Below are 12,669 nucleotides of genomic sequence, written 5' to 3' on the forward strand. Positions count from 1 at the left end.
GGCGAACTCGACTGATTCTGGTTGTGCCTGTCAAACTAAACCAAGCAGATTGGCAGTGATGTTAGTAGATGATGCCCTTAAGCAATGGCTAACCATGACCAAGGGAAAACTGACCCCAGACCAGAGCTGAGTGCCTAAGGGAGTCACTCCAGTGGCTCAACTGGCAGCTACAGAACAGAACATAAAATGATGCAATAACTTAAGAATCCTTCAAAAGGATAGCTGCCGTATAGAGTATTTCAACAGCACAGCAGGGTTAAACAGTTGTAGGTGGAACAGGTTAAAGTATCGTTGTAGCGTTACACATTTTAGGTGATTTTTGGACAGATAAGAGCTTAACCAAAACGTGGGATTTGTCAACCTATTTTATTATATGACCCAAACTGTGTGGAGCACTAAGGACACCAATTGATTAATTGGCCCAGAGCATTAACATGCATTGAGCAGCATTTTCTGATTGGCCAGTCAATAAGTGAATCAGAAAGGGACGCTGCAAGGACAATGAGGGGTGATTTATTCATGTGATTCACACACTCCGTGATTCACATACCCCGTTCCTTTTAATCCTTCACTGCGAAAGGAAGGATATAAAACATTTTGTCAGTCAACTCATCATCGCCAGAGCTCTCAATTCACGGAACGGCGATGACCGTGTCTGATATCTGATCCCACATAGTTTGCTATTACCCAGACTAAACTGCATGCATGGACAGCGTGTTTTTCTAAAAATGTTATCGTGGTAATCGTCATTGATGTGTGTCTATAATCAATACCAAACGGTTGAAATGAACTACACTCCACTTTGCCTCAGCCTTAAACCGAACTCAGGTGCTTGAGAATTCTTCCTTTCAAAGATCTTTTCAATAGAGGCTATTTCTATCCTCTGAGAGGATTGTTTAGTTGAAGTTCCGGTTGCTCAGTTTGTACACGCTCGCCTCAGACAGATACATCTGCTATGTATTACATCTCCCGGCCCTGCAAGTGAGAGGTGCTGCAGTCAGCACTCTCCCACTCGAAAGGCTGCCTCGCCGGGCTAATAAACTGAGGAAATGCCTGATCAGATTTATTTCCCAAGCCGAAATGGAGGGAGAGGGAGGGAGAGAAAGAGAAAGGGGGTGAGAGAGAGAGGATGAGAGAGAGAGAGAGTAGAGAGAGCGTATGGGGGCAGGAAACTTAACAAAAGGCAGGTGTGTGTTTTCTCGAGGGGTGGGGGGTTTACCCGGAGTAGGAGTAACCACTGTTCTTCAGGCAAAGTGAAACTGACATCCTTTAACGAGACAGAGATGAATTAGTGTGCTGTTTGCAGTGCTGCAGAGAACAAGGTTGAGAGAGGAGGCAGCCACAGTAAACATGACTAGGAAATTGTAATCAGCAACCTTGACAATCTAAAATCAACACAAGTTTACTGCAATGGGGAATGAATGCTCACAAGTGGTGCACATGAAAGGACTGCAACTGAGCTTAGGTCAGAAGGTCAACACATTGTTCTGTTACACTGGGATAAACACACATGGAACATCTTTGCAAGGAAACAAACACAGCCTTTATCTTAAACCTAACCTTAGCCTTAAACCTTATACAGCACAGATCTATAAAGTTGTGCACATTTGTTCCTTGGTCAAATAGATTTCTGATGGAGTGGTATCTGCAGTCATTACACAACAAGAGCCACACGCAACAGGATGAGGGCATACGGGAACTCTACTGCCTGGTCTTGATAATGAGTGGCGGACAGGAGTGGGCGGGATGAGGGTGGATGGGGTGACATAACTGGAGGCTAGCCATCTTTCACATGGGCTTTTGTCTACTCTATTTGATATGGGCATAACGCCAAAGGTCATTTACTTGACGGGAGTCCATTTTCAAGTCCCAATAGAACTGCAATGGTCCTGTCAATCTGGGAAAGTTTGTTTAAAATATGGAGGTATATCTGGGATAGAGATATAGAGATCCCTCTCCCTGCCAGCCCTTCTCTGGTCCTTCGTGGGCACGGAAAGATAAAGGAAATATCCTCATCCTCCTCTCTGTGGCTTTTCTCTAAGGGGAGCGGAACAATCTACAATCAGTCCCCATCCAATCTGCCACCACAATCCATCTCCCTGGCTTGGTGTAGAGTCAGAGGACAGAGGAAGAGATTCAAATCGACGAATGACCTTAACGGAAAGAGGAGACTGAGGCCTTTTACTCATCATCCCCAGTTCACACATACCAGGTCACCAAGGGAATGAGTCCTTTCAAAACACTTACACCTGGACATCCAGTCACAGCACACCACCAGAGTCCCCATATCAAGTTGAAGTTTGTTTTCTGTCATACTGTATACACATGATGCACATGGAGTACACAGTGCAACAAAATGCTTACTTGCAGGTTCACCACTAGACAATGCAACAACAATAGGGAAGCAAGTAAGTGTATAAAGAATAATAACAATAAAAACTCAATCAATAAAAATAGGATCAAATGTTGCTCAAATATAATACAAGAAGGCACTCAGACGAAAGTAGGATATTTACACGTGCCGGGGAGTTCTGAAATAGATTGCGCAGTAATAATAACTAGTCATTGTGTAGTAATAATAAATAGTCATTGTGTAGTAATAATACATAGTCATTGTGTAGTAATAATACATAGTCATTGTGTAGTAATAATAAATAGTCATTGTGTAGTAATAATACATAGTCATTGTGTAGTAATAATAACTAGTCACTGTGTAGTAATAATACATAGTCATTGTGCAGTAATAATACATAGTCATTGTGTAGTAATAATACATAGTCGTTGTGTAGTAATAATACATAGTCATTGTGTAGTAATAATAAATAGTCATTGTGTAGTAATAATACATAGTCATTGTGTAGTAATAATAAATAGTCATTGTGTAGTAATAATACATAGTCATTGTGTAGTAATAATACATAGTCATTGTGTAGTAATAATACATAGTCGTTGTGTAGTAATAATACATCGTCATTGTGTAGTAATAGTAAATAGTCATTGTGTAGTAATAATAAATAGTCATTGTGTAGTCATTATAAATAGTCATTGTGCAGTAATAATAAATAGTCATTGTGTAGTCATAATAAATAGTAATTGTGCAGTAATAATAAATAGTCATTGTGTAGTAATAGTAAATAGTCATTGTGTAGTAATAATAAATAGTCATTGTGTAGTCATTATAAATAGTCATTGTGTAGTCATAATAAATAGTCATTGTGCAGTAATAATAAATAGTCATTGTGCAGTAATAATACATAGTCATTGTGCAGTAATAATAAATAGTCATTGTGCAGTAATAATAAATAGTCATTGTGTAGTCATAATAAATAGTCATTGTGCAGTAATAATACATAGTCATTGTGTAGTAATAATAAATAGGAGTCCAGTAGAAGCAGTCATGGAGTTGATGTGTGGCGTGGATGTGTGTGAGCGGGAGTGTATCTGCATGTGGTTTTGAGCCTATGTGTGAGCGTGTGTGTCAGTGAGTGTGGTCATATTAGCCAGAGAGAGACAACATTTAAGCTCAATGTACAAACAACACAACAGCCCAGTCTAAACACTGAGTTCCACATAATCAGAGGGTTCCTTAAACGCTACTCTATAAAAACAAAAACAGCAATAAAAACATGAGTGCGATGCGAGAGCAGCGCTTCAAATCATCCCACAGAGAGATATAAAATTCGGAACATTTGCGCTGTGCTAAAACACCCGGTCCAAAGACACCTTGCCCTTGGTCTCCTCGGAGATTGATTCGGTTTATTCTATCACAGGCAGCGTTCTACTCTGTCCAAATTTGTCAGGCTGGGAAAAATATGATAATATTTATGTTTCCCGGAAGCACAGGGGGCACCGAGAAAAATCAATAGTCACCAGCAGTCACATCCTCAGAGCTGCTGAGAGAAGAGACCATTCAACACAGCACCGGGTGTCAGAGGCCAGATATAATCACATCTCACCTCTGGGTGTGGTGTGCACGTGTGTTTGCGTGTTTCTGAGAGATTGCGAGAGAGAGAGAGAGAGAGAGAGAGAGAGGGGGGGGGGCTGCATAAGCAAATGAGAGTGTAAGTGTGGTGTATACTATGGTGTTTGTTTGTACTGTTTGTGTCTCTGGGTGTGTGTGAATGCCTGTGCTGGTAAGTATGAGTGGCTACTGGTATGTGAATACACTATTTAAAAAAAACGTTTCCAAAAAGGTTATTCGGTTGTCCCAATGGGAGAAGGGTTCTACCTGGAACCAAAAAGGGTTCTTCAAAGGGTTCTCCTATGGGGACAGCCGAAGAAGCCTTTTAGGTTATAGATAGCTCCTTTTTTCCTAAGAGTGTAGATTCTAGTCACAACCAATATCGTCCTCAAGTCACGGCTACTTTTCAGCAAACAGACACAACAGATGACCTTGGGAGAAAATGATTCCAATTTTTTTTTAAGATTGCCAAGAAAACATCCATGAAATACAGTCCTGTGCTTTTGCTCAAGGTTATGGAGCCACTGTTCAGTGTCCAATGGAAACAAACAGAATGTAACTGGACAACCCACAGAAATAGAATATAAAGTCATTATTTGGGACAACCACAACACTTCAGAAAGGATTCTGGCACAAAATGGTCACCGTGCATCACCCAGGAGGGTGTTGCTGCATTACAACAAAGCATGAGATGGGCAACACCCCCACACTTCCAGGATCCTCGGATGAGGTTGAACAACTTGCACTACACTAAAGCCATCCGTTATCATTGGTATCATTACCAGTGAGGCCGCAGAGGGAAGACTGGGAGAGGAAGTGAGCCTGGATGGTGCCACATTGTGTGGTGGGGTTGACGGTGAGAAGGGCCCCATGGAGGAGGGCTGGGGGATTACCATAATCACACCGGCAGCCAATGAACCAGCCACCCACTGCACCGCGCCAAGGTCACCCTGCCTGCCTCCTCAATGCAGATTCACACTACCCTGCCACCGGGAGACTACATTGAGGCACTCACAGCCACAGAACTACACACAAGGCCAGGGGCTTAATGCAACACCAGGGTCTATAAACAAATACAGGTTAAACAGAGCTCAGTACAGGCTATACTACTAATGTACTGTGTAGTGTAGAACACCATTCATAAATTCACAGAACCAAACGTATAATAAAGCAAGTGACTCAGCTAGCAGAAGCAAAGCCATATTGACAACTACATAAGCCAAAAGAGTGTCTCCTCTCTCTCAAATCAGACCACAGTGAATATTAAATATCCTTCCGCCTGGAGTCAGAGCCTCAGTGCCAGGGTGTCTGAGTCACACCCTGAGTCACCTCTCCCTGGCACCCGAGGTGATTTATCTAGCCCTGTGTTCTCTGCACCCTCTTCTCTCCTCCTCTCTACTCTTCTACTGTGCTCTCATTCTCCCTTTCCCTCTCCCTAAAGGCTGGCTTAAAGTTTTCCCACATTGGGCCTAAGAAAAGGGAAAATAACTGTCTGATCGGAATCCTCTGTAACACGACAGCCATACCAGGTATCCACAACAACACTCATACAAATCAACTTCCTGGGAAGAGATTAAAGAGGGCCAAGTTTCTGACATTGTATTCTGATAAAATATTATATCAAATACAAAGGATAGCTAATCCATCTCATATCATGGCGCATCAAATTTATATGCCTTAAATTTCCCCTTTGGGAAATACAATGTGGACTCCTTAATACCGATTTAATGTGTATCCAAGACATGATGAAACTATGAGACAAAATCGACAATGACTTGTCAACCCACACAGGTCCCTTGCAAAGAAATGTGAATATTTTCTCAAAACAATACAAGGCGCGTTGTAGAAATATCATAGCAATTTCTACAAAACTGAAGAACAGAGAAAACAAAAAAATCGATTCAGCCCCGTTTCAGGTTTCTATCACATTGATAACTGGATGCCCAACAGAATGCTCCTGAATCAAACCCATTAAGAGAGAACTCAATGATGGATTGAAACCATTATTCGAATTGAAAATCAGCATTACTGCAAAGCCATATTTGTTATCTTTGTTTGAATGAATATGTTGATATGGGAGCTACAGTATGGATTTTTCCACATACACTACATGACCAAAAGTATGTGGACACCTGTTTGTCGAACAACTCATTCCAAAATCATGGACAGCCTCCACTCTTCTGGAAAGGCTTTCCACTAGATGTTGGAAAATTGCTGCGGGGACTTGCTTCCATTCAGCCACAAGAGCATCAGTGAGGTCGGGCACTGATGGTGGGCAATTAGGCCTGGCTTGCAGTCGGCGTTCAAATTCATCCCAAAAGTGTTTCGATGGGGTTGAGGTCAGGGCTCTGTGCCTGTCAAGTTCTTCCACACCGATCTCGACAAACCATTTCTGTATGGACCTCACTTTGTGCATGGGGGCATTGTCATGCTGAAACAGGAAAGGGCCTTCCCTAAACTTTTGGAAGCATTGAATCGTCCAGAATGTCATTGTATGTTGTAGCGTTAAGATTTCCCTTCACTAAAACTAAGGGGCCTAGCCCGAACCATAAAAAACAGCCCCAGACCATTATTCCTCTTCCACCAAACTTTACAGCTAGCACTATGCATTGTAGCGTTCTCCTGGCATTCGCTAAACCCAGATTCGTCCGTCAGACTCCCAGATGGTGAAGCATGATTCATCACTCCAGAGAACGTGTTTCCACTGCTCCAGAGTCCAATGGCGGCGAGCTTTACATCACACCAGCAGACGCTTGGCATTACGCATGGTGATCTTAGGCTTGTGTGCGGCTGCTCGGCCATGGAAGTATCTACTGTCTTCTCTGGGATGTCGATGTCACGTCTACTCCCGCTCCCCCACTCCAGAGCTCGACTTCACCGGTCTACTAACCACCGGTCCTGGCAACCCATCATTATGCACACCTGGCAACCATCATTACGCACATCTGCGCCCCATCATGAGGCACACCTGGACTCCATCACTCCCTGATGACTTCCCCTTTATCTAGCACTCCGTTGTATCACCCATTAGGTAGTATTGTTTCCTGTTTTCATGTTCATGGTTCATGTTTTTGTATTCACTCTGGTCGTTCCTATTGAACTCACCGACTGCACCTGCTTCCTGCGTCTCTGTTACAGTCAAAATCAATTCAGAATGATTTGATGGCTTCCATTGCATCATCCATTACAAGTGAGATTAAAAGAGAGGTTGGCGCAGCACATGTTATCGCATGGTAAATGGATGAAATCACAGACATCAGCTGTCGCTCGCAGTTCTTAGTTAGTGTCAGTTATGTGGATGATCAGGGCTTTATTCAGGAACATTTATTTGGCTACCTTGATGCGCAGTCTGTGTTTTACTTTGTGAAGTCTGAGATGTCTGAGTTTAACTTCATGGAGAAACGTGTTGCCCAAACCTATGATGGTACTGCTCTAATAGAATGGATCTGCTATTTGTATTTATAGCTAAGTCCCCTCCCGTTCCCTGATTAAGAAGGGATGTCCACTCCACTACGTGTCAACTCTCTCCTGATATGACCTGATTGTGCCCTCTCATCCATTGGCACATTGAATGTTTCCTCTCCAAGCACTGTAAGAAACCCTGTCAATGTTCTCTCATTACTGTATGTAGAGTCAATCATATACACCAACACAATCACGTTATTACACATACACATCAATGTGTTTTTAATCCTGGCTTGGACAAACTCATTCTTAGTTTTTTTTTGTCTATCTGCGTTGTGTTCTTGTTTTTTGACTTCCCAGTCAAATCCTGTCCTGCCCTCAGCGGAAGTGTCGCACTGTTCTCCAACACCGTCCAACCACGATGAGCCTGTCCTGCACTGAAGTCAAGTCTGAACAGCTCCACTCATGCCTCATACCCTCATTCAGTCACTACTGTGATTCCCTTCCAACACTGTGTAAGTAGACCTCTCATTCCCATTCCCCAACATATTTTACTCTTAATGTCTTTAAGTGTTTAAGGTTATAAAAGAATTTGCCATTAACAATTTTGAAACAGGCTTTGTCGTCTCTGTGCGGTCTGCCTATACCGTGGGTCTCCCATCCTCCTAAATTGTTCAGGTCACCAGCCGCCACTGGTCCCTATAGGCCTACAAGGTCCACTGCTTTTCGGTCAACACCCACACACTAATGCACACACACTAATGAAAGTATAAGCGTATTTACACTTGGAAATACAAGGCTTTGTGCAGTGACCTTCTATTACAATAATGAATTAATTAGGCTATGTTCTGGTGAATACTGAAAACCAGCAGTGCTGCTTTCATGGATTAGCAAGGCTTCATCATCCTCCACATAATTTAATGAAGAGCTGATGGTATATTTACTCAAAAGAGAAACCTGAAAATAACTATAGATTGGACATGTTTACTGTGTATAATCGACTCCCTATAACTCTTGTACCGCGAGTGAAGACACACGCTCACTAGCTGCTGAAGGTCTGTGAGGATGTAATCACAGAGCACGACTAAACCCTGTGAGGTCTACTGCTCTCCAAGAAAAACAAACACATTCTGACACGATTGAACTCGTAAGCAAGACAAAACATGCATATAAACATGAGGCTACAAACTGAGTTCCAGTAATCTGTATCCCTGGGCAACTTTTATATAATTCACAAACAATCAAAGAGAGGAGATTTCTGGGAAAAACAGAGACTTGAATGAAAAAGAAGACTCAACGTCACAGGGTTGTTCTCCTTGAGGTAGGCATTAACTTCACAAAAGATTGGCATATTGGAATAACCCATGGAAAGCACAGTAGAAAATGTATTGTTATGATCGCCTACAGTATGTTAATGGAGGCTGCTGCTGGGCCCTAACTCAAACTTCATATCACAGAAAATGTATTCCAACAGCATAAAGCTTTAAGGCTTGCTATATCGTGTCTGCCATTAAATAAGCCAAACTAAAACTCCAGTCGGAGCGTCAGTAACCCCCCCCCCCCCCCACCCCCACCCCCCACCCCCCCCACCCCATTTAATGTCTGCCTGTTATTTTCATGTAAAATGTTAGCCGAAGGCAAGAGGGCTCGGGGTTCCGTGTCTTTATTACCCTCCCACTATGCCTAGAGCTGCGGCGGTTGGCCCCATTGACCTCTCACCTGGAAGTCAATCCTCGCTCTCTCACAACTCCCCTGTTAGTACATGTACCTCTCATCATTAGTCCCCCTATAACCCTACCTGAACCTGTGATTTTGAGTCCCGGCTGAGCCTATGAACCCCAAACCCCAAACAGATTACCGACCATTTCGAAACCCACCGCACCTTCTCCGCTATGCAATCTGGTTTCAGAGCTGGTCATGGGTGCACCTCAGCCACGCTCAAGGTCCTAAACGATATCGTAACCGCCATCGATAAGAAACAGTACTGTGCTGCCGTATTCATTGACCTGGCCAAAGCTTTCGACTCTGTCAATCACCACATCCTCATCGGCAGGCTCAATAGCCGTGGTTTCTTAAATGATTGCCTCGCCTGGTTCACCAACTACTTCTCTGATAGAGTTCAGTGTGTCAAATCGGAGGGCCTGTTGTCCGGACCTCTGGCAGTCTCTATGGGGGTGGCACAGGATTCAATTCTTGGGCCAACTCTTTTCTCTGTATACATCAATGATGTCGCTCTTGCTGCTGGTGAGTCTCTGATACACCTCTACGCAGACGACACCATTCTGTATACTTCTGGCCCTTCTTTGGACACTGTGTTAACAACCCTCCAGACGAGCTTCAATGCCATACAACTCTCCTTCCGTGGCCTCCAACTGCTCCTAAATACAAGTAAAACTTAGAATATGTGGACAACTACAAATACCCAGGTGTCTGGTTAGACTGTAAACTCTCCTTCCAGACTCACATCAAACATCTCCAATCCAAAGTTAAATCTAGAATTGGCTTCCTATTTCGCAACAAAGCATCCTTCACTCATGCTGCCAAACATACCCTCGTAAAACTGACCATCCTACCGATCCTCGACTTCGGCGATGTCATTTACAAAATAGCCTCCAATACCCTACTCAACAAACTGGATGCAGTCTATCACAGTGCCATCCGTTTTGTCACCAAAGCCCCATATACTACCCACCACTGCGACCTGTACGCTCTCGTTGGCTGGCCCTCGCTTCATAATCGTCGCCAAACCCACTGGCTCCAGGTCATCTACAAGACCCTGCTAGGTAAAGTCCCCCCTTATCTCCGCTCACTGGTCACCATAGCAGCACCCACCTGTAGCACGCGCCCCAGCAGGTATATCTCTCTGGTCACCCCCAAAGCCAATTCCTCCTTTGGCCGTCTCTCCTTCCAGTTCTCTGCTGCCAATGACTGGATCAAACTACAAAAATCTCTGAAACTGGAAACACTTATCTCCCTCACTAGCTTTAAGCACCAGCTGTCAGAGCAGCTCACAGATCACTGCACCTGTACATAGCCCATCTATAATTTAGCCCAAACAACTACCACTTCCCCTACTGTATTTATTTATTTATTTATTTATTTTGCTCCTTTGCACCCCATTATTTCTATTTCTACTTTGCACTTTCTTCTACTACAAATCTACCATTCCAGTGTTTTACTTGCTATATTGTATTTACTTTGCCACCATGGCCTTTTTGCCTTTACCTCCCTTATCTCACCTCATTTGCTCACGTTGTATATAGACTTATTTTTCTACTGTATTATTGACTGTATGTTTGTTTTTACTCCATGTGTAATTCTGTGTTGTTGTATGTTGTCGAACTGCTTTGCTTTATCTTGGCCAGGTTGCAATTGTAAATGAGAACTTGTTCTCAACTTGCCTACCTGGTTAAATAAAGGTGAAATAAAAAATAAATTAAAAAATGTAAACTCCCCTGGCACTGCTCCACCTGCTTCGAAAAGGTCTGCCACTGCTTTTCCTCCCCCTTCAGTTTTGATTGCATCTCAAATCCAACAATCTTGTCTGCTCTTATGCCAATATCAGATAGATGAAGCCTGCATTACTCAGCTTCTCCCCCTATCGCTTTCTCTCTCTCTCTCTTTCCACCTCTCTGCGATTCTGTCATCATACATTTTTTTTCATCAAAGCTCCAATAATGCATGAGCATGTACTGTGTGTGTGTGTGTGCGTCATTTTCAGGGAGTACAAGGAGTTGAACGACATTTAGACCAGCTTACAGATGTAGGATCTTAATTTGATCACACTGTTGCTGGAGAACTTTACTGCAATACAGGAAATATAAAACGTGCAGTGTATTTGCGGTTTAACAAGGCTTCTGAAGTTTGTAATTTCCACTGAAATTTCAGACTTGATTTTCTCTTACGAAAAATATATCAACCCCTACAAAAATATCAATTAATTATAACCCACATAATAATTCATATTTCCTGTTGAAGGATTATTTTGCTGCTGTAGCAAACTGGCACAAATTAAGATCCTACATCTCTACGCTAGGAGGAAAACAGGGGTAGTGAAAGAATTGTTTTTAGTAGACAATTGAGAAACAGTCCATGAAATTATTCAGGTCTAGCAAAATGAATGAATATCGCTAAATTGGAATTAGGCTTCAGCTTCTGACAGCAATCAAATAAAAGTAATTGAGAAAGTGATTTACGAAGTCAGAAAACAAAATAATGCAGAATGTAGATGGAAGAGAGCTATGGAAACAATAGTTTTGTGCGTCAGTGTCGATACGATTTCTGCAGTAGTGGGGGTGGGATATGGCAACGGAAACCACATCATCACAGAATCAAAGTGGATTCATAGGCCTCAATCTCCACACTGCCAATGAGGAGGACGGAAAGAAAGGAAGTTTGTTGTCAACAGTCCTTCATGTGCGTCAGCTCCTGCTCTGAACAAAAGTGGTTCAATATATATACAGTTATGTGACCTGGACTCACAAAAGTTGCTGAGTTAAAGCAGATCAGTGGACTGATCAACAACTACAGAAGCATTTGGTTGCAGTCATTGCAGATAAAGGTGGCACAACCAGTTATTGAGTGTAAGGGGGGAATTTACTTTTCACAGAGGCATTGGGTGTTGCATAACTTTGTTCATGAAATAAATTAAATAAGTACGTAATTATGTGTTATTTGTTCACTCAGGTTCCATTTATCTAATATTAGGTTTTGGTTGAAGATCATTCTGTAATAAAAATATGCAAAAGTAGAGAAAATTGTAAAGGGGCAAATAGTTTTTCACAGCACTGTAGATAGCTAACACGCTAAAAATGAAACAAAACATTGCCTAATTTGTTTGATTGACATATACTAAATTCATTTTTAAACAGATGGGTTTGTTGGTGTTAAAATACACCAGTTATGCGATGTTGGACCACCAGGCTGCTAATGTCATGCAGCCTGTCGTTTTTGTGTTTCTACTTATTCATAAAGACAACAACAAGTTTGATGTCGGACGACAATAGAATGTTCCTGATGTCACTACGACAACTGTATAGCTAAAGACATGTTGATAGACGTAGTAAAAACAAGCCTTTAGTCGTGAAACCTTTGGCTGTTTAGTACACTACCGTACTCACTTTGTTTAGCACATGGCCTCACGTGAATCCTTAAAGAGACGGGTGGAGCTAAGGCTTAAGAGGGTGTGAACGATGCTGAATGGGTGTAGACAAAGAAGAGCTCTCCAGTAGGGATACCAAATTATTCAAGGAACATTTTCTCAAAAGTGGGGTTACAAGTTTGTCAACTTTCAAAGCAGAATT

At 42.4% G+C, this 12,669-nt stretch overlaps 1 protein-coding gene across 2 annotated transcripts in view; it reads right to left on the bottom strand.

Moving 5' to 3' along the window:
• LOC106579218 (rhomboid-related protein 1) overlaps positions 1-12,669 on the bottom strand; it is a 56,203-nt gene that overhangs the window by 18,667 nt on the left and 24,867 nt on the right. The window lies entirely within an intron of this gene.

This window comes from Salmo salar, chromosome ssa19, assembly GCF_905237065.1.
Source record: "Salmo salar chromosome ssa19, Ssal_v3.1, whole genome shotgun sequence".
Classification (NCBI taxonomy): Eukaryota; Metazoa; Chordata; class Actinopteri; order Salmoniformes; family Salmonidae; genus Salmo; species Salmo salar.